The 22,735-nt window shown below is 42.1% G+C and overlaps 1 protein-coding gene and 1 non-coding gene across 2 annotated transcripts in view; one reads left to right on the forward strand and one right to left on the reverse strand.

Moving 5' to 3' along the window:
• IGF2BP3 (insulin like growth factor 2 mRNA binding protein 3) overlaps positions 1-22,735 on the reverse strand; it is a 154,347-nt gene that overhangs the window by 119,060 nt on the left and 12,552 nt on the right. The window lies entirely within an intron of this gene.
• On the forward strand, positions 14,769-14,833 carry LOC116274754. The gene has a single exon (XR_004183531.1). It is a non-coding gene; the product is annotated as a U7 small nuclear RNA (small nuclear RNA).

A 22,735-nucleotide genomic window follows, 5' to 3' on the forward strand; every position in this document is an offset into this window, starting at 1 on the left:
GTTTATATTTCCATTTTTAATGTTTTCTACAAGTAGGCAAAGAAAATAAGCAAATAATCGTGCACAAGAAACTCATTAAGTATGAGAATTCTCAGTTTCATGCACTCTGAGAACTCCAATGTATCAAGAAAACAAAACAGGTTGACAAGTTTGATCGAAATACTTCTGCCTGACATTCCTCATCCTAGGTAACTCAATCCTTTCTTTTCTCCCAAGATATAATTTTACTAGGCTTTGTAGATAACCCTTCTCCTAGCAGAAAGCATAATGCAAATGCAATAATACATTACCAGTCTCCGATAGTAGCAAATTGTTCCTGCTTACTAAGCTCTTTTTCCTTCTAGTAAGATAGAATAGGTATGTTTACTACACTTAAGGACAAACAAGTTAAAAAAAAACCTCCACTTAAGTGCAACATGCTTCCCCATCTATATCAATATTTTCCCAAATTTGAACTCAGTCACATTAATCCATCATTTCCTTGAATGAATAAAACCTTGGACAAAGTATTAAAATCTTCCCGTTTCTCACCTATGACATGTTTGCCAATTAAACACAAAAATCCTGAAAATAGGCCGGGTGTGGTGGCTCATGCCTATAATCCCAGCACTTTGGGAGGCGGAGGCAGGCGGATCACGAGGTCAGGAGATGAGACCAATCTGGCTAACATGGTGAAACCCCGTCTCTACTAAAGGTACAAAAATTAGCCAGGCGTGGTGGCGGGTGCCTGTAGTCCCAGCTATTCGGGAGGCTGAGGCAGAAGAATCACCTGAATCCGGGAGGCAGAGGTTGCAGTGAACTGAGATCGCGCCATTGCACTCCAGTCCGGGCGACAGAGCAAGACTGTCTCAAAAAAAAAAAAATCCTGAAAATGATGAAGTCTCTAGACCTATTGTGTCCTCTGAGAACAGAATTACACATAAAATTATACCACAAAAATACTGTCAGCAACATCCAGACCTGGGAAACTCTCCAGCACAAACATCTAAGGTTTTTTTGTTTTGTATTTTTCTTTTTTTTTTAGTCTCGCTCTGCCGCCCAGGCTGGAGTACAGGGGCATGATCTCAGCTCACCGCAACCTCTGCCTCCTGGGTTCAAGCGATTCTCCTGCTTCAGCCTCCCGAGTAGCTGGGATTACAGGAGCCCACGACCACGCCCAGCTAATTTTTTTTGTATTTTTAGTAGAGACGAGGTTTCACCACGTTGGCTAGGATGGCACTGACCTCGTGATCCGCCTGCCTCAGCCTTCCAAAGTGCTGGGATTACAGGCGTGAGCCACAGCGCCTGGCCTTTTTTTTTTTTTTTTTTTTGAGACAGTCTCACTCTGTAACCCAGGCTGGAGGGCAGCGGTGTGATCTCAGGTCACTGCAACCTCCACTTCCCAGGTTCAAGAGATTCTTGTGCCTCAGCCTCTAGAGTCACTGGAATTACAGGTATGTGCCACCATGCCCAGCTAATATTGTAGTTTTAGTAGAGATGGGGTTTTACCATGTTGGCCAGGTTGGTCTGGAATTCCTGACCTCAAGTGATCCACCCACCTCGGCCTCCCAAAGTACTGGGATCACAGGCGTGAGCCACCATGCCCGGCCAACATCTAAATTTTTTAACAAATAAATTACAAAGTGAAAAAAGGAGGGGGGAATCCTTGACATTAAGAAAACAAACTTAAAACCTATCAACCAATCATAATGGAAGAAACTTCTTTAAATCCCAATTCAAATACAATGGAAAAAACTAATCAGGAAAACTGCAATATTTAATATCAGTGAGTTAGTGTCATGTTTTTAAATATGTAATGATATTGTCTATGCTTTTTAAAAGTCTGTCTTTTAGAGATACATGCTGAAGAAGTAGGAATGTAAAAAGCTTGCTATCTTCAATTTGTTTTGAAATAATTTGGGGAGGTGTGGCATTGAGGCACAGAGACGAACCAAAGCCAGTCATCATTTGGTGATTCTTGAAGTTAAGTGATCAGTATAGGAAGATTTATTATACCATTATCCCCACTGTGGTACTTTTAAAATTTCCACTGTTTTTCCCTACTCTCTTAAATTTAGAAGTCATAATCTATACAAATGTTAAATTCCATTAAAATCAAACTCTGGGCTTGTTAGTACCAAGAAGGAAGTTTTAAGAGAAAAATATAATCTAACTTTATATGACTATCTGGTAGTAAAGAGATGTTAAATATTTGCCATGCACAAAATCTGAGATGACATAAGCACTTCCTATACCGCAAAAAAACTAGAATTTTTTTAAGATTGTTGCATTAGACAGTGTTAAATCTCCTTCCTTTGCCTAGGAGAGTACATTTGGATTCATTTTGCTGCAATAACTACAGTATAACTTCAAATATAGGACATTGGCCAGGCCCAGTGGCTCACATCTGTAATCCCAGCACTTTGGGGGGGCTGAGGTGGGTGGATTACCTGAGGTCAGGAGTTCAAGACCAGCCTGGCCAACTGGGTGCAACCCTGTCTCTACTAAAAATGCAAAAATTAGCCAGGCATGGTGGTGGTGTGTGCCTGTAGTCCCAGCTATTTAGGAGGCTGAGGCAGGAGAATTGCTTGAACCCAGGAGGCAGAGGCTGCAGTGAGCCTAGATCGCGTGATTGCACTCCAGCCTGGGCAATAGAGCCAGACTCTGTCTCAAAAAAAAAAAAAAAAACAAAACAGAAAAGCAAATATAGGATACTTTCTAAAGTTTGTTATATAACTTAATGTATATTAATAAAATTATCTGCCAGGCGTGGTGGCTCATGCCTATAATCCCAGCACTTTTCGAGGCAGAGGCACGTGGATCACCTGAGGTCAGGAGTTCGAGACCAGCCTGGCCAACATGATGAAACCCCGTCTCTATTAAAAATACCAAAACTAGCCAGGCATGGTGGCAGGCACCTGTAATCCCAGCTACTCAGGGGGTTGAGGCAGGAGAATCTCTTGAACCCAGGAGGCGGAGGTTGCAGTGAGCCGAGATCGCGCCATCGCACTCCAGCCTGGGGGACAAGAGCAAGACTTGGTCTCAAAAATAAAACAAACAAACAAACAAACAAACAATCTGGACCGTTCACTTAAATGTAATCCTTTGTTACATTAAGACAATTCTGCACAATTCACATTTATGCCAATTCTGATGAAAGCAGAAGAGCTGCTGTAAATGAAAAGTTACATCTTTTAGCCAGCAAAACAAAGTCATTAACATACAGGAAGCTTAATCATTTCCAGATTATTTCTGCCACAACTGCAATTTAACAATAAACTTTAAAATTTCACCAATATTGAGAACAAAAGTAAAAAACTATTCAGTGACTCCTTATGGGTAAAGCCATACCAAGTACTTGAAATCCATTTCCACTGTACCCTTAACCAAACAAGTGAGGTCAATTTAAGACTCCCATTTTACAGATTAAGGAAATAGCCTCAAAGGATTATTTTAACCAAAGTCAAAAAGCAAGTCAACGAACAGCCAAATTCAAACTCACACCTCCAATGTCCATGCTACGTCTACCTTTATCTTAGAGGTACACTATCTGGCTTCTGTGTAAATAAAACCCACTTACACAGATATTCAGGAAAATTGTTCAATATAATAACAACATGAATCCCAATCTCCTGGGGGAAACACTAGAAATTATCTAACTTACTTTCAAATTTTAATTTTTTTGAGACACAGTCTCACTCTGTTGCCCAGACTGAAGTGCAGTGCCACCATCTCAGCTCACTGCAACCTCCACCTCCCAGGTTCAAGTGATTCTCCTGTCTCAGTCTCCCAAGTAGCTGAGATTACAGGCACCCACCACCATGTCTGGCTAATTTCTGTATTTTTCGTACAGACAAGGTTTCTCCATGTTGGCCAGGTTGGTCTTGAATTCCTGAGCTTAAGTAATCTGCCCCCTCGGCCTTCCCAAAGTGCTGGAATTATGGGCATGAACCACCAAGCCACTACACTGGACCACATACAAATTTTATAAAGGTCACATCAACATAGATCATTTCAAGGCAAATATCCAACCTCAGCCACCATCTAAGATAAATAAGCCAAATAAGTACACTAACTGACAATAAAAGATGCAGTGCATATGATGTTTCAAGAAGTTCCCTTTGACCAGCCTGGGTAACTTAGCAAGACCCTGATTCTATTTTTAAAAATTTTTTAAATTCCTTTCTACTGGGAAGTCATTTCAAGGACCCCACATGCTTATAATGGTTGTTAAGCTGATAAAATAATCTTTAAAAGTTTAGTTAAATAAATTTAGTTATAATAACCCTAGTTGTGGTCCTTTAAAACTTCAGTAACTATGTCACACTTCCAGTTAAATTACATTCTCAGAAAAGATGACAGATTTCCAGTAAAAATAATGGTAAAATCTACTTAACAAACTCGTAAGACTGAGATGCTAAGAAAATTCAATGATTCGGCTGGGCGCAGTGGCTCACACCTGTAATCCCAGCACTTTGGGAGGCCGAGGTGGGCGGATCACCAGGTCAGGAGATCGAGACCATCCTGGCTAACACAGTGAAACCCCATCTCTACTAAAAATACAAAAAATTAGCCGGGCGTGGGGGTGGGCACCTGTAGTCCCAGCTACTTGGGAAACTGAGGCAGGAGAATGGCATGAACCTGGGAGGCGGAGCTTGTAGTGAGCTGAAATCCAGCCACTGCACTCCAGCCTCGGAGACAGCGAGACTCCGTCTCAAAAAAAAAAAAAAAAAAAAAAAAATTCAATGATTCTCCTTTCCACCATTATAGCTGTTAAAAATGTTACATATTTTTCAATTTCAATTTAAAAAGTTACATGTTTAGGCCAGGCACGTGTCTGACACCTGTAGTCTTAATATTTTGGGAGGTTGAAGTAGAATCACTTCAGTCCAGGAGCTAAAGACCAGCCTGGGCAACAAAATGAGACCTCATCTCTACAAAAACTTTAAAAATTAGCTGGACACAGTGGCATGCACCTGTAGTCCCAGCTACTCAGGAAGGCTGAGGCAAGAGAATCCCTTAAGCCCAGGAGTTTGAGGCTGCAGTGAGCTATGATACCACCACTGCACTCCAGCCTGGGGACAGAGATCTTGCCTCAAAATAAAAAAATAAAATAAAAAGTGACATGTTTAAACTCTGTGCCCTATGATAATGTAGGTTGTGATATCATGCTTATAATCAGTGTGATTACACAACACACACTACCCCTATGACTTAACACATAACCAACCAATCTCACAGAGGATACAAGTCTCTCAAAGGAAGAAACTCTTGGTCTCCCTTCCAACGCTGATATAATTGGTCAAAATGTTTAACATAAACAAAGAAACTTGGGTGGGTGGGGGCACCAAGCACCAAAGATAGAAACAAATGGCTCTCACCTTTGCATAATACCCACACTCAATAGTACCCAGAGCACACCTACCTGCCCTCGGGCTTTCTCTATAACAGAACCACAAAAATTTACAACGGCCCTTTCCTCTCTGCCAAACCTTTACAATTAGTGGTTGAGCACGGTGGCTCACACCTGTAATCCCAGCACTTTGGGAGGCCGAGGTGGGCAGATCACGAGGTCAGGAGATCGAGACCATCCTGGCTAACACGGTGAAACCCCATCTCTACTAAAAATACAAAAAATTAGCTGGGCGTGGTGGCACACACCTGTAGTCCCAGCTACTCAGGAGGCTGAGGCAGAAGAATCGCTTGAACCCAGGAGGCAGAGGTTGCAGTGAGCCGAGATCGCGCCACCGCACTCCAGCCTAGGCAACAGAGCAGGAATTTTTTAGTTATTCCAAAAAAAAAAAAAAAAAATTAGCTGGGCATGGTGGCGCATGCCCTTAATCCCAGTTACTAGGGAGGCTGAGACGAGAGAATCACTTCAACCCAGGAGGCAGAGGTTGCAGGTGCAGTGAGCCAAGATCATGCCACTGCACTCCAGCCTGGGCAACAGAGAGAGATTCTGTTTCAAAACAAAGCTTTATAATTTGAAAAAACATCATAGATTAAATCTGTTTTTAACAATCTATATAAGGTATTACACTTCAGTGGGATGGGCCTTAACACCTTGTAAAAATGTTGAAATCAGTGTTTTGGAAATGCGTAAGCTTTAAAAATGTGTTACACAGCCAAGTACTTTAATAACTGCCTGCAACAGACTAGTAGAAACAAGCGCAAACATAAGCTATCCGGACAGACTGTCTACTGGGGGAGCGGCACACCAGGACTCCAACACACCCCTAACCACCAGCCACCTGTCCACGTATCAGGTCATTTTTATTTTTACACAGGCTCTACTAGGGCTACAGAAGGACCTAAGTCAAAGTTTTAGCTTTTTTCTAAGAGGTCCCACATCATATACATACACAAATTTAAGCCTACTCTACTGACGATTAAACCTTGAACACAAGAACACAATATCAGTTACAAGCATTTGGGATTATGAATCCCTCCTCTATAGATTTATCTATCAGACATCATTTAGTTAATTACCTCTATGTTTACAACTTTAGGTATTCTGGGACTTGGGAAGGCTTTAAATACATAAATAACTAAAAAATTAGTTGCAAAAATCCTACTAGCAGAAAAGAATAGGAAGTAATATACTGGAAGTATTTTTTGGTCTACCATTTCAAGAGCCTGTATATTCAGAGTCATGACAGTTATGAGACTGAATAAATAGCATCAAAACCACCAGATCTGATTTACTCCTAACAAGACACACATCTTAAGGTGGGAGGATCGCTTGAGGCCAGGAGTTCAAGACCAGCCTGGGCAATACAGTGAGATCACATCTCTACAAAAAATAAAGACACATACGTTAAGACCAGGCAATGGTGGCTCACACCTGTAATCCCAGCACTTTGGGAGGCCAAGGTGGCCGGATCACGAGGTCAAGAGATCGAGACCATCCTGGCCAATATAGTGAAACCCCATCTCTACTAAAAATAGAAAAATTAGCTGGGCTTGGTGGTGTGCGCCTGTAGTCCCAGCTACTTGGGAGGCTGAGGCAAGAGAATCGCTTGAACCTGGGAGGCAGAGGTTGCAGTGAGCCAAGATCACGCCACTGCACTCCAGCCTGGGGACAAGAGTGAGACTCCGTCTCTTAAAAAAAAAAAAAAAAAAAAAAAAAAGACACACATGTTAAAATTCTGTAGATTTAGGGAAAAAACAAAAAAAAAGACTTGCAGAACCTTAACTGCTCCCACCTCTTCCAGAAATTACCTAATCAGAGTGTGAAAACTCAGTCCAGCTAAGCATTTAAAGTGACTGCCAATTATGACAGTGGTTAAAAATATTATACTTGTATCATTCACATAAAGCTGTTTTTAAATTGAATAAGTACTATAAAATGTTAATTTTTCTGGCTGGGCGGGGTGGCTCACACCTGTAATCCCAACACTCTGGGAGGCAGAGGCGGGTGGATCACCTGAGGTCGGGAGTTCGAGACCAGCATGGCCAACATGGAGAAACCCCGTCTGTACTAAAAATACAAAAATATTAGCTGGGCGTGGTAGCGCATGCCTGTAATCCCAGCTACTCGGGAGGCTGAGGGATGAGAATCACTTGAACCCAGGAGGCAGAGGTTGCAGTGAGCCAAGATTGTGTCATTGCACTCCAGCCTGGGCAACAAGAGTGAAACTCGGTCTCAAGGAAATTTTTTAAAAAGTTAATTTTTCTCTTTTAAAATTGTAAGTTAATGCTTTTCTGTCTCCCTAGCACCTGGGCATAATGGATGTCATTGGCAGGGCTCAAAACATAAGTTGAAAGAAAATGAAACTTCAAATAAGCAATAGAAATCAAACTGCAAACATCAACAACGTTAAATTGTAATCCCTTAAGGCAGATTTATCAGTTGTGTACAGATTAATGTCATCTTAGATTTTATGCAAAGTCAATAATATAGAATAACATTCCTTTTTTTTTTTTTTTTTTTTTTTTTTTTTAAGATGGAGTCTTGCTGTCGCCCAGGCTGGAGTACACTGGCCTGATCTCAGCTCAGTGCAACCATCGTCTCCCAGGTTCAAGCAATTATCCTGCCTCAGCCTCCCAAGAAGCTGGGATTACAGGTGCCCACTACCACGCCCAGCTAATTTTTGTATTTTCAGTAGAGACAGGGTTTCGCCATGTTGGTCAGGCTGGTCTCAAACTCCTGACTTCAGGTGATCCACCCATTTCGGCCTCCCAGCTGGGATTACAAGCTTGAGCCACCGAGCCCGGTCTGTTTCCTTCATTTTTAAAATAACAAGAAATAACATACTCAGACTTTGCAGAGACCAATCTCTAGATTTTAAGGAGTTATAGTTTCAATTTTAATTTATAAATATTCATTTTAGATGTTTTGATGTTATTTTACTAAAATGTCCATCTAGTCCTTTGATAAATTCAGAGATTTATGGTGGCAGTATGTAAACCAAATTAAAATGTACTATAAAACCAGGTAACTAGAATTTTATGTTTAATCAAACCATTTGGAAGCAGTGTTGTGAAATTTCAGTATCTTAAATTATACTGGCATTAAGCTTATTTTGAAAAAGTTAAATATTAATACTGAAACACAAATCATCCACAACCAAAAGTAAAATATATCACTCAGATCTACATATTTAAACATTACAGTGATTATTATTATTATTATTTTTTTTTTTTGAGACAGTGCCTTGCTCTGTCACCCAGGCTGGAGTGCAGTGGTGCCATCTCGGCTTACTGCAAACTCCGCCTCCCGGGTTCCGGCGATTCTCCTGTCTCAGCCTCCTGAGTAGCTGGGATTACAGGCATGCGCCACCACTCCCAGGTCATTTTGTACTTTTAGTAGAGACAGGGTTTCTTCATGTTCATCAGGCTGGTCTCGAACTCCCAACCTCAGGTGATCCACCTGCCTCGGCCTCCCAAAATGCTGGGATTATAGGCATAAGCCACTGCGCCTGGCCTATTTTTGTATTTTTTAGTAGAGACAGGGTTTTGCCATGTTGACCAGCCTGGCCAACATTGTGAAACCCCATCTATACTGAAAACACAAAATTAGCCAGGTGTGGTGGCAGGCACCTGTAATCACAGCTACTCAGGAAGCTGAGGCGGGGGAATCTCTTGAACCTGGAAGGCAGAGGTTACGGTGAGCCGAGGTGGCACCACTGCACTCCAGCCTGGGCTACAGAGTGAGACTCCATCTCAAAAAACATAATAATAATAAGCAAAAATAAAAAATAAAATATGCAAGATTTTCTGGGCTGGGCGCAGTGGCTCACGCCTATAATTTCAGCACTTTGGGAGGCCAAGGAGGGCAGATCACGAGGTCACGAGATTGAGACCATCCTGGCTAACATGGTGAAACCCCGTCTCTACTAAAAATACAGAAAATTAGCCAGGCATGGTGGCACACGCCTGTAATCCCAGCTACTCGGGAGGCTGAGGCAGAAGAATCACTTGAACCCGGGAGGCGGAGGTTGCAGTGAGCCAAGATCGCGCCACTGCACTCCTGCCTGGGAAACAGAGGGAGACTTCGTCAAAAAAACAAAACAAAACACGACACCATTAGAATTAAATTTAGAGCACTGAACATGTTCCAGTTAATACAATGTGTCATGCATATGCTATTTAAAAAGACTGCTCTGAGGTTTTCAGAGGTTTGGGGGTTTTGTTCTTTTTTTATTTTTGGTTAAACGTTGCACAACACATTTCTTCTTTCCATCATAATTGGGGTAAACCACATGCTGGAGTTTCCTGAAAATCAGAAAAATCTTTAACAAGCACTAATAATGAAATCTAAGATATTATTAATATCCTATCAATGACAAGATATTTAAATATGTTACAATGTATTATTGGCCCACATATGGGTGAATATACTCCTAAATCAAGTCCACTATTTTAATAGTATTTAACATATCACATTACTGTAATTATTCCCTATCCCACCTTCCAAAGAACCTTTAAAATTGCTTTTTAGGTCAGGTGCGGTGGCTCACACCTGTAATCCCAGCACTCTGGGAGGCCAAAGCGAACATATCACTTGAGGCCAGGAGTTCAAGACCACCCTGGCCATCATGGTAAAACCCCCGTCTCTACTAAAAAATACAAAAAGTAGCTGAGCGTGGTAGTGGGTGCTGGTAATCCCAGCTACCTGGGAGGCTGAGGCATGAGAATCACTTGAACCTGGGAGGTGGAGGTTGCTGTGAGTTCAGATTGCACCACTGCACTCCAGCCTGGGTGACAGAGCAAGACTCTGTCTTTAAAAAAAAAAAAAAAAAATTGCTTTTTGAAACAGTGAGGTATTTGGGTTCAGTGGCTCATGCCGGTAATCCCAGAAATCTGAGGCCGAAGCAGGAGGATCACTTGAAGCAGGAGCTGGAGACCCGTTTGAACAACATAGAGTTACCATCTCTACTAAAAATTTAAAAAGGAAACAATTAACCAGGTGTGGTCTCAGATCCTCAGGAGGCTGAGGTGGAAGGATCACTTCAGCCCAGAATTTAGAGGCTGCACTGAGCTATGTTCATACCGCTACATTCCAGCCTGGGTGGCAGAGTGAGACCCTATCTCTAAAAACAACAAATAAAACAGTAAGCTGTGGCGCTAAGCTGTATTTTTTATTAAAAAAAGCATACATTCATAGATGCTCACATATACATGCAAATGTTCCCTAAAGGAACACAATAAACTGCACAGTAGCTGCATTTAAGGAAGGAGAAAAATAAATTATTTAAATTTTGCCATGTGCACTATTTTTCTAAAACCTTCCAAGCTTTTTAATTAATTTAGAAAAAACTACTTTTACTTAGTTCCTGTGGGTGTTTTGTATACAGTATAACTATTACTTAGTTCCTATGGGTATTTTGTATACAGTATATAGTATTACTTAGTATAACTAAGTAAAACTGCTTTTACTTAGTTCCTGTGAGTGCTTTTTGTATACAGAAAACAGCTTAAGATTCCATTAGATTTGTTTCAGTATGTACATTATTCATCAAGAGACCTAAGAATAGATAGGAACGCTGAAGAAGGGTATAACAATGCTTTACCAATATTGTTATAGATAGCACATCAAAATGCAAGAGACTGGGGAAAAATGCATGATCATGAGCTAAAGTTAGACTGGTATGGAAAAAATAACCTGCAGGTGATTAACAATGACCATAAATGACATATACAACATATAATAGTTATGTTTAAGTAGAGGGCAGTATCTGAATTTAAGGCAATGCATCATGTATATGAACAACGAATGACCTTACTTTCACTAGTTGTAAGATATCCCCAGAAAGTATTAGATTTATTACATTTAGGTAGATAAGTCTGTAGTAAGTATAAAGCTGCTCGTCTAAAATGAAGCACAAAACAAATTAAAAGAAAAAATAAAATGAAGCACAAGCAAAGATTTCATCTTTGAAATTAGATGATCATAATCTTTGGACATTAGATGGTCATAATCATCTTTCCATCTGTGCTGAATCACTGCCTTCAGAATAACACCACCATGTTAATACACTTGCCTTTGGAAAACCTCATTTCCACAGTCCGAGCAATAAAACAACAACTGTAACATGTTATAATCTATGCAGTAAGATTCCATGAGTCTAATATTAAAATAAAGTAAATTGGGGAAAGTAAAGTTTATTCCAAATAGTAAGTGTAGACGCCCAGCGTGGTGGCTCACACGTGTAATCCCAGCACTATGGGAGACCAAGGTGGGTGGATTACCTGAAGTCAGGAGTTTGAGACCAGCCTGGCCAACATGACGAAACCTCATCTCTACTAAAAATACAAAAAATTAGCTGGGCATGGTGGCAGGCACCTGTAATCCCAGCTATTTGGGACGCAGGAGGATCACTTGAGTCCAGGAGGCAGAAGTGGCAGTGAGCCGAGATGGCACCACTGCACTGCTGCCTGGGCGACAGAGCAAGACTCTGTCTTGAACAAAATAAAAAACAAAAAATAAATGTAGAAAAAACAGAAGTAGAAAGCCACCACCATTTGACAGCCACTATAGTAGCAGTGACAGCTGCTGACAAGAATCATCAATGGGTGCTAAAATTAGTGACAGTATTATGAGAGACATAATCTTTACATTGTCTCAAAATATCTCCCCACAAAGTTCTTATTAGGAAGGGAAAAAAAAGTAACTTTATCCTGAAGAAACCTGGCAGACACTACTTAACCAATTGGTCAAAGTTACCACCACTACTGGAACAAAAATCAATAAGCACTATGTGCCTCTAGATGAGGTGCACTGAAAGCAGTATCACTTCTGAGGAATTCCATCAAAAATGCCTCACCTGGTGCCAGGCGTGGTAGCTCACGCCTGTAATTCTAGCACTTTGGGAGGCTGAGGCAGAAGGATCACTTGAGGTCAGGAGTTCAAGACCAGCCTGCCCAACATGGTCAAACCGCATGGTGATGCGGTTTTTCAGATTTTAGAATCTATCTAAAAATAGATTCATCCTGCTCATGTCTATTTGTTTTCAGCAGTCCTTAACTATTTATTCTAAATGCTTTATCTTTTTAAAAATACATTTTAGAGAGAGGGTCTCACTCTGTTGCCCAGGCTGGAGGGCAGTAGCACAATCACAGCTCACTGCGGCTCACTAGGCTCAAGCAATCCTCCCACCTCAGCCTCCCAAGTAGCTGGAACTACAGGCATGCACCATCACATTTGGCTAATTTTTTATTTTTTGTAGAGATGGGGTCTCACTATGTTGCCCAGGCTGGTTTTTTTGTTTTGTTTTGTTTTCTTTTCTGAGGTGGAGTCTCATTCTATCACCCAGGCTGGAGTGCAGTGACCTGATCTCGGCTCAGTACAGCCTCCACCTCCTATGTTCAAACAATTCTCGTGCCTCAGCCTCCTGAGTAGCTGGGACCACAGGCACACAACACCACACCCGGCTAATTTTTTTTGTATTTTTGGTAGAGATGGGGTTTTACCATGTTGGCCAGGCTGGTCTTGAACTCCTGACCTCAAGTGATCTGCCCACTTTGGCCTCCCAAAGTGCTGGAATTATAGGCGTGAGCCACTGCATCCAGTCACCCAGACTGGTCTTGAACTCCTGGGCTCAAGCAATCCTCCGGGCTGCAGTTTCCCAAAGTGCTGGGATTACAAGACTGAGATATCACACCTGGCAATATTTTATCTTTCATACACTTAGATTTTTCTTCTTTTTATTTAGAATTTCTGACATTTTTTCATTTGCTTCTCTATACCGATTATCTTTTTTTTTTTTCCCCCATATTGACTTCCCTATTGAGGCTAATATGCCATGGAATTGCATAAAATCCTCACTTGCTCTTGTTATTATGTAAATACATATTTTCAAGAATACCTGATACAGACCAGGCACGGTGGTTCACGCCTGTAATCCCAGCACTTTGGGAGGCCAAGGCAGGTGGATCATGAGGTCAGGAGATCCAAACCATCCTGGCTAACACAGTGAAACTCCATCTCTACTAAACATACAAAAAATTAGCTGGGTGTGCTGGCGGGTGCCTGTAGTCCCAGCTACTCAGGAGGCTGAGGCAGGAGAATGGTGTGAACCCGGGAGGCAGAGCTTGCAGTGAGCCGAGATCGCGCCATTGCACTCCAGCCTGGGTGACAGAGCGAGACTCCATCTCAAAAAAAGAAAAATATATACATATATGTGTGTGTGTGTGTGTGTGTGTGTGTGTGTGTATACGTGATACTTTTTTTTCCCTTTTCTTTTTTTTTTTTTTTTGAGAGAGTCTCACTCTGTCGCCCTGGCTGGAGTGCAGTGGTGCAATCTTGGGTCACTGCAAACCTCCGCCTCCCAGGCTCAAGAGATTCTCGTGCCTCAGCCTCCTAAGTAGCTGGGACCACAGGCATGCACTACCACACCCGGATCACTTTTTGTATTTTTAGTAGAGACGGGGGGTGGTTTAACTCTATTGGCCAGACTGGTCTCAAACTCCCGGCCTCAAGTGATCGACGTGGCCACCTCAGCCTCCCAAAGTTCTGGGACTAAAGGCATGAGCCATTACACCCACTCACTTGATCTAATTTCAAACCACACATTAGAGTGGAGCAGCCATTCTCAAAGTATGGTATAAGGAATCCCTGACACACTTTCAGGAAGTCTAAGAAGTTAAGACTATTTTCCTAATAACACTAAGATGTTATTTGCCTTTTCTGCTGTGTTGTATTTGCACTGATAGAGCAAAAGCAATGATTAGTAAAGCTGCTGGTCCTTAGCATGAAGCAACACAGTGGCACTGAACTGTAGTAGTAGTCACTGTATTCTTCGCTGGCATTTGCAGTGAAGAATTATGCAAACTGTTTAAAAATGTCCTAATCTCAACCCTTGAGTATACATCCTTTTATGATCTATATGAAGAAAAGGGAAGTATGCATAAAGCACTTCTGCTACCTATCCCGGCTGTCTGCACAAAAAGCACTGTGCAGTTGTTTGAGGTGCAAGACGAACCACTTACGCACTGTTTCTACCCGAAGGAACTACAAGCAAAATGTAGTCACTTAAAAGCCTAAGTATCTGGCAGATATTTTCTCAAAAAGGAATAAAATGAGTCTGTCACTTCAGGTAAAACTATTTTCCTGAAGTATTTGTTGCCAAATGACTAAATTTGAGCTTTAAAGTAAAAACTAGTATTTTGAAAAGCTTCTATCTATTACCAATAAGCTTTGACAGCCTCCCAATCCTCGTGGATAAAGATCCTTTCCAAGTATAAGAGAATCAATGTATTTTTTTTTTTTGTAACAAGTACAAAAAAAATTCACTGATATTTCAGATTCCACAATGAAACTAGCCTTTAAAAAAACGCCACTAACTTGGTGTTACAGCTCTTTTAGAATCTGTCCAGCAGGTGGTTTCCCGGTCTTTACCAGTAAGCCCCCACCCCTGCACATCTGCAAAAAACCTACCACTTGTAGCTGGGTGCAGTGGCTCACGCCTGTAATCCCAACACTTCGGGGAGGCCGAGACACAATGATCACTTACTTGAAGCCCAGGAGTTCAAGACCAGTCTATGCAACATAGTGAGATCCTGTCTCAATTTAAATTAAAAAAGGAACTTTTTTTTTTAACTCTCCCTTGTCATATTTTGATGTAGGACCAAAGAATATCTGTAATTATTTATACTCCTTCCTTTTCTAACTACATATCCGTATGTGGCTGGATTTTCTTCATATGCTTCAATCAAAACAATACATGACAACAAACTGAATGCAGTAGTAGTTACGAGTTCCCAGTTGCCTCTTAGGCCAAAGAAACTTACAAAAATGAAAAACAGTTCTCTTAAGTTTTTTAGGGCCAGACATGGTGGCTCACGCCTCTAATCTCAGTACTTTGGGAGGCTGAGGTGGGCAGATCACTTGAGGTCAGGGGTTTGAGAACAGTTTGGCCAACATGGTGAAACCCGGTCTCTACTAAAGGTACAAAAACTAGTCAGGTGTGGTGGCACACGCCTGTAGTCCCAGCTACTCGGGAGGCTGAGGCAGGAGAATCACTTGAACCCAGAAGGCGGAGGCTGCAGTGAGCTGAGATTGCATCACTGCATTCCAGCCTGGGCAACAGAGCAAGACTCTGTCTCAGAAAAAGAGTTTTTTAATTGAAAATTTTATGTTAACATGTAATGGGTTTATTATAAAACCTCTATCATTCCAGGAGGCTGAGGCAGAAGAATCGCTTAAACCCAGGAGGTGGAGGCTGCAGTGAGACGAGATTGCACCATTGAACTCCAGCTTGAGCAACAATAGCTAACCTCCATCTCAAAAACAAAACAAAACAAAACAAAACAAACCTCTATCATTCCTTATAACTGCTACAAAATATGCCACAGAATATATTGTTAGGGCTGGGTGCAGTGGCTCATGCCAGTAATAACAACACTTTGGGAGGCCAAGGTGGGCAGATCATTTGAGGTCAGGAATTCGAGACCAGGCTGGCCAACATGGTGAAACCCCATCCTACTAAAAATACAAAAATTAGCCTGGTACGGTGGCAGGTGCCTATAATCTCAGTTACTCAGGAGGCCAAGACAGGAGAATCACTTGAACACAGGAGGCAGAGGCTGCAGTGAGCCAAGATTATACCACTGCACTCCAGCCTGGGCGACAGAGCAAGAAAAAAAAAAAAAGGGAATATATGGTTAGAATAGGGTATGTTTTCTTTTTTCCTTTTTTTTTGGTTTTGTTTTTTGAGGCGGAGTCTCACACTGTCGCCAAGGTTGGAGCACAGTGGTGTGATACCGGCTCACTGCAAACTCCACCTCCTGGGTCCACACCATTCTCTTGCTCCCGAGTAGCTGGTACTACAGGTGCCCACCACCACACCCAGCTAATTTTTTGTTTTTAGTGGAGATGGGGTTTCACCATGTTAGCCAGTATGGTCTCCATCTTCTGATCTCGTGATCCACCTGTCTCAGCCTCCCCAAGTGCTGGGATTATAGGCGTGAGCCACCATACCAGGCCAGAACAGGGTATGTTTTCTTTTGATGGCCATTTAGGTTATTTCCTATTTTTAACTATTAAACAATACGGAAAAAACACTTATGTCTTTTTGCCAAGTATGTCTTTGTAACAGAATACTACAAGTGAAATTGCTGTTATGGAGAAAGGCATTAAACATGCCTCAAAGTTACAAATAGTTGAACATTATTTTAAAGTGCTTATTCTTTCCTTTTAAACATGGGTTCCGCCAGGCATGGTGGCTCACGCCTGTAATCCCTAACACTTTAGGAGGCTAAGGTGGGTGAATCACAATGTCAGCAGTTCAAGACCAGCCTGGCCAACATGGTGAAACTCCATCTCTATTAAAAATACAAAAAATTAGCTGGGCGTGGTGGCAGGCACCTGTAATCCCAGCTACTCGGGAGGCTGAGGCAGGAGAACTGCTTGAACCCAGGAGGCGGAGGTTGCAGTGAGCTGAGATCATGCCATTGCACTCCAGCCCAGGCAACAGTGTGAGACTCATCTCAAAAAAAAAAAAAAAAAAAAAAAAGTGGGGGCGGGGGCGAGCGCAGTGGCTCACACCTGTAATCCCAGCACTTTCAGAGGCTGAGGCGGGTAGATAACAAGGTCAGGAGATTGAGACCATCCTGGTTAATATGGTGAAACCCCATCTCTACCAAAAATACAAAAATTAGCCAGGCATGGTGGCACAAGCCTGTAGTCCCAGCTACTCCGGAGGCTGAGGCAGGACAATCGCTTGAACCTGAGAGGCAGAGGTTGCAGTGAGCCGAGATCACGGAACTGCACTCCAGGCTGGTGACAGAGCTAGACTACATCTAAAAAAAAATACCATGGGTTCACCGGGCGCAATGGCTCACGCCTGTATACCCAGCATTTTAGGAGGCTGAGGCGGGCAGATTACTTGAGGTCAGGAGTTCAAGACCAGCCTGGTCAACATGGTGAAACCCCGTCTCTACTAAAAATACAAAAATTAGCTGGGTATGGTAGTACCGGCCTGTAATCCCAGCTACTCAGGAGGCTGAGGCACAAGAATCCCTTACCCGGAAGGCGGAGGTTGCAGTGAGCAGAAGGTTGCAGTGAGCCGAGATCATGCCACTGCACTTCAGCCTGGGTGACAGAGCAAGACTCTGTCTCAAACAAACAAACAGAAATAAGTAAACATGGGTTCTTGCTGTCTTACACAGGATGGTCTCCCAAAGTGCTGGAATTACAAGCATGAGCCAAGCACCCTGGCCTTAAAGCACTTTTAACAAAAAGAAAAAAGGAAGGACTCTTAGTATTGTCTTCCTTTACAAAAATTTCCTTTCTACAACTCAAAGATAGGCAATTACAAAATGTCCCAAAGAGTAAAATTAGAGCCAGAGATCTTTTTTGCTTGAAAAGTAGACAATAGTGTTAGTTTCAGATTATCTGTACGATACCTGTTAAAATGTGACGTGTAATATAGTATAACCTAAGAATTCTGTGTTTTATGGACTCCCACCTACTAGAGACCACTTTTACCAATTCCTGCTTGGCAATTTGGATGGAGCTCTTTTACAATACTGCTGGTTAAAACTGTGCTTACAGATGACACAAAGCCATGAGGACTGGGTTGTTTTCCATGACACTTAGTTGAAAGGTATTCTCATTTTAAGTTCTAACAGATACTGCCAAATAGTGTGCCAAGAAATCTTTGCCAATGTACTCTCTAGCTATATGAGTGGCCATGCCTCCACAACCTTGCCAACACCAGATACTGCCAATCTTATTCATTTTTCTCCAACCTCATAGGCAAAAAAATGTCATTATAGTTGGTACTTCCCTAATAACTAGTTAGATTAGGGTTTTGTTTGTTTTGTTGTTGCTTTTTGAAATAAGATCTCACTCTATTGCCCAGCCTGGAGTGCAGTGGTGCAAACCTGGGCTCAAGCCATTCCCCCGCCTCAGCCCCCCAGTTAGCTGGGACTACAGGCACGCACCACCATGCCTGGCTAATTTTTGTATTTTTTGTAGGGACAGTGTTTCACCATGTTGCCCAGGCTGGTCTCAAACTCCTGAGCTCAAGCAATTCACCCACCTCGGCCTCCCCAAGTGCTGGGATTACAGGCATGAACCACCATGCCTAGCCTAGATTGGGTATCTTTTTGTACACAGATTGACTTTTCAGCTATCCCCTTCTGAACTGCCACTTCTCATCCTTCGTCCATTTTTAAACTGTTTAGAATTAGGAATTCACCTCCTGGTCTATTATTTCCCTTAAGCATGATCTCTCTTGTTTAAGATAATCCCATAACTAAACACATTTTAGGGATTCTAAGATCCATGCACCTAGATATAAAACACCAATTCTTAACTTATTCACAGTGCATAACCCGTATTTTACAAAGAAATGTGAAACATTCCTATGTCTCTGTATATACAAAACATAAACCATAAACCATGGGGTCATACAGGAACAGGCACATCCATCCCCCATTTTCCACTGCCACATGGTAAAACTTATTACTGAGATAATATGACTTTAGTATCAGATAATCCAAGAAGTCCTTTACAGACATTATCATTTAATACCCAATAACCCTCTCCACTAGGTTTTACTATCCTCACTTACAGATTTTAAAAACAGAAATCTCAGAGTTTAATCAGTTTGCACAAGATCACAGGGCTAAGCAAAGGTTCCTGCTGAGGCCTGTGTAGCTCCAAGCAAGATGCCACTGGCCCCCCCACCACTGTGCTGTACTGTTGTCCCCAAGTTTAGGTAGTAGTACGCGCACACAGAAGCGTCTATCACATTTTTCTCCAAAAGTTCATTACATCACTTGGAATGTCTTTAACAAAAATCATATAATACTAGGAGCTTTAACCAGCACCACTGATGACTGTCTCGCCACAGCTAACCTTAAAAAAATAACATGGGCCAGGCGCGGTGGCTCACGCCTGAAATCCCAGCACTTTGGGAGGCCGGGGCGGGCGGATCACGAGGTCAGGAGATCCAGACCATCCTGACTAACATGGTGAAACCCCGTCTCTACTAAAAATACAAAAAATTAGCCGGGCGTGGTGGCGGGCGCCTGTAGTTCCAGCTACTCGGGAGGCTGAGGCAGGAGAATGGCGTGAACCCGGGAGGTGGAGCTTGCAGTGAGCCGAGATCGCGCCACTGCACTCCAGCCTGGGCGACAGAGCGAGACTCCCTCTCAGAAAAAATAATAATAATAATAACATGGGCTCAGTCAACCTTATTATAAGATTCCTAGTCTTGTATCACAATTTGCCTTAATTACCCTGTCAGAGGATACCCTAAGAACAGGTGCGAACTCCATGAAATGTTTTGGGAGCATAGCCAGTCCCATGCTTATGAAGTACTGAAGCGGCAAAAAAAAAAGTTCAATGGGATCTCTGGTGAGCGTTTTCCAAAATTAACCTAGGCATCAGTCTTCCATGATATCCCAAATCAGCATTTGCTAAATGGCATGAACTAAACTACTTACCATTCTGGCTAACACAGTGAAACCCCGTCTCTACTAAAAACACACACAAAAAGAAAAGAAAAGAAAAGCTCTTCTTGAGGCGAGGTGAGCACCTTGGTCTTCCACCAGGAGGGGCAGGAGGAATGGCAGACCTTGAGAGGCGGGCTTTGCACAGTGAGCAGAGATCTTTACTGCACTCAGTCTGGGTGACAGGCTTCTATGTCTCAAAAAAAAAAAAAAAAACTTAGCTCCTAAAGTCAAACACATCAAGAATGAGAATAATGCAGTCACTCCATCATGCACACAGGCTGCTGTAGCTGCCCTCTTCGCTCAGCCTCAATCACTAACCTGCCTCACACTCCAGCCTCTTTAATCTCAAACAGCTTGTAGTTCCCACACACACCCCAGGATGTTTCACACTTACATGACGTGGCTCCTGCTGTCCCTTCTGCCTCTTCCCTCTTAGGTGCACATGGTTATTAGCCTCTGCCTATTTCCACATCCCTCTCTGAATGTATTCCTCATTGGTAACAGGCTAAGCCTAATAATGCCCCCGCCTCATATGTTTCTGGGGCATCTCACATATACCCTACTTAGAACATTCACAACTTCTCTTTATTGCAGAGATTTTAACCCACCTTTAGGATCACTGCCACAGTGAGCCACCAATTACTGTTGAAAAATAAAAAGAATGTCACCCAGGAATTCAGACAGAACAAAGTGAAAGCCACTGTACTCCATCCATGTCTTTCTGCAGGACAAGGGTCTTACTCTTTTTTTTTTTTTGAGACGGCTCCCTCTGTTGCCCAGGCTGGAGTGCAGTGACACGATCTCAGTTCACTGCAAGCTCCACCTCCCGGATTCGAGCCATTCTCCTGCCTCAACCTCCTGAGTAGCTGGGACTACAGGCGCCTGCCACAACGCCCAGCTAATTTTTTGTATTTTTAGTAGAGACAGGGTTTCACTGTATTAGCCAGGATGGTCTTGATCTCCTGACCTCATGATCCACCCGCCTCAGCCTCCCAAAATGCTGGATTAGAGGTGTGAGCCACTGTGCCCCACAGGGTCTTACTCTTCTTTCTAGCCCCTGAAACCTAGCATAGAATCAACTATGAGCACAGGCACTTAATCTATGCTTGTTAAACTAAAAATTTACGTAAGGAATTAAGTCATTTCTGAAACTGAAAAAATGCAAAAATAGGTAAACTAGCACACAAGAAATATAGAAACTAAAAATTTCAACTGCACTTAGGAAAAAAAAAACCACATCTGGGGAGAGCTCACTTTTCAACCAGCTTTTTTGTTGTTGTTTTTTAACCACTATTACCACAGGTTCTCTTAACTAGATTCTTTCATTATCTGCCCTGCTAGGACCAAAAGCTGTGTAGCACCTTCTTTTGGAAACTAATTCTTAATCAAATTCCACCTCAAAATGTGGACCTTCTTGAAGTTTCCTCCGCAAGAAACTACTGTTAGTTTCTGAGGTAGGATGCAAAATTTAAGGTGCTAAGTATGGGAGAGCATGAGTCCTAGACATCTTAGCTATAAGGTATCAGAATTTCATCTTTACAGCTTTTTACTTAATTTTTGTATACAAGGGGCACAAATGAAATGGGCAGACTTCTCAGAGTTAGCACATCCATGATAGAAGAGTGTGTTCCTACAATTATATAGTCCTCCATGTTTGATGAGACAGTTCTTAATCAAATGGTCTCACTGCACACTTCATTGAAAGAAGCACTTTGTTGTCAAAATTACAACTAATCATGTCAACATAAGAAATTTAGTTCTGGGGCCAGGCACAGTGGATCACGCCCTTAATCCCAGCACTTTGGGAGGCTAAGGCGGGGAGATCATGAGGTCAAAAGATCGAGACCATCCTGGCCAACCAACATAGTGAAACCCCATCTCTACTAAAAATACAAAAATTAGCTGGGTGTAGTGGCACATGCCTGTAGTCGCAGTTACTTGGGAGGCTGAGGCAGGAGAATCCCTTGAACCCGGGAGGCAGAGGTTGCAGTGAGCCAAGATCACACCACTGCACTCCAGCCCAGGGGACAAAGCAAGATTCGTCTCAAAAAAAAAAAAAAAAAAAAAGAAAAAAAGAAAAGAAAAAAAACAAAACCGAAATTTAGTTTTAGGTTTTGCAGAGTGCTTTCAAATTTAAATGTCCACATATTTTGACATAACAATTCCTAGTTTAAGAATTTATGTTATAAAAATTCTCAACCAGGGGCTGGGCATGGTGGCTCACTCAGGTAATCTTAACACTTTGGGAGGCTAAGGCAGGAGGATCACTTGAGGTCAGCAGTTCGAGACCAGCCTGGCCAACATGGCAAAACTCCATCTCTACCAAAAAATATAAAAATTAGCCGGGCGTGGTGGCACACACCTGTAATCCCAGCTGCTCAGGAGGCTGAAGCATGAGAATCCCTTGAACCCAGCAGGCGGAGATTTCAGTGAACAGAGATCACACCACTGCACTCCAGCCTGGGCGAGACCAAGACTCTGTCTCAAAAAAAAAAAAAAAAAGTACAAACTTCTCAACCAGAAGTCTGATGGCATACACGTAAGTACACTTGAATAAAGTTACTATGAAAAGGATGGCTAAATTATTGCACACCTATGTTGAACAATGCATCTGTTGGTTAAAAAAGAGAACTATTTGTACCTACATTGAAGATTCTTCAGGATACATTATTTAGTAAAAGCAAAAATTATAAACAGTATGATTTCATTATTATATTCAAAGATGTTTGTGGACACGTGCATAGAGCTTCTAGAAAATATACAACCAGTGGTAAGTAAGCCCTGGGAACTACTAGAGAGAGTGAGGTCAGAAAAACATTTTTTACATTTTATGTATTTTTGAATTAAT

This window comes from Papio anubis, chromosome 4, assembly GCF_008728515.1.
Source record: "Papio anubis isolate 15944 chromosome 4, Panubis1.0, whole genome shotgun sequence".
Classification (NCBI taxonomy): Eukaryota; Metazoa; Chordata; class Mammalia; order Primates; family Cercopithecidae; genus Papio; species Papio anubis.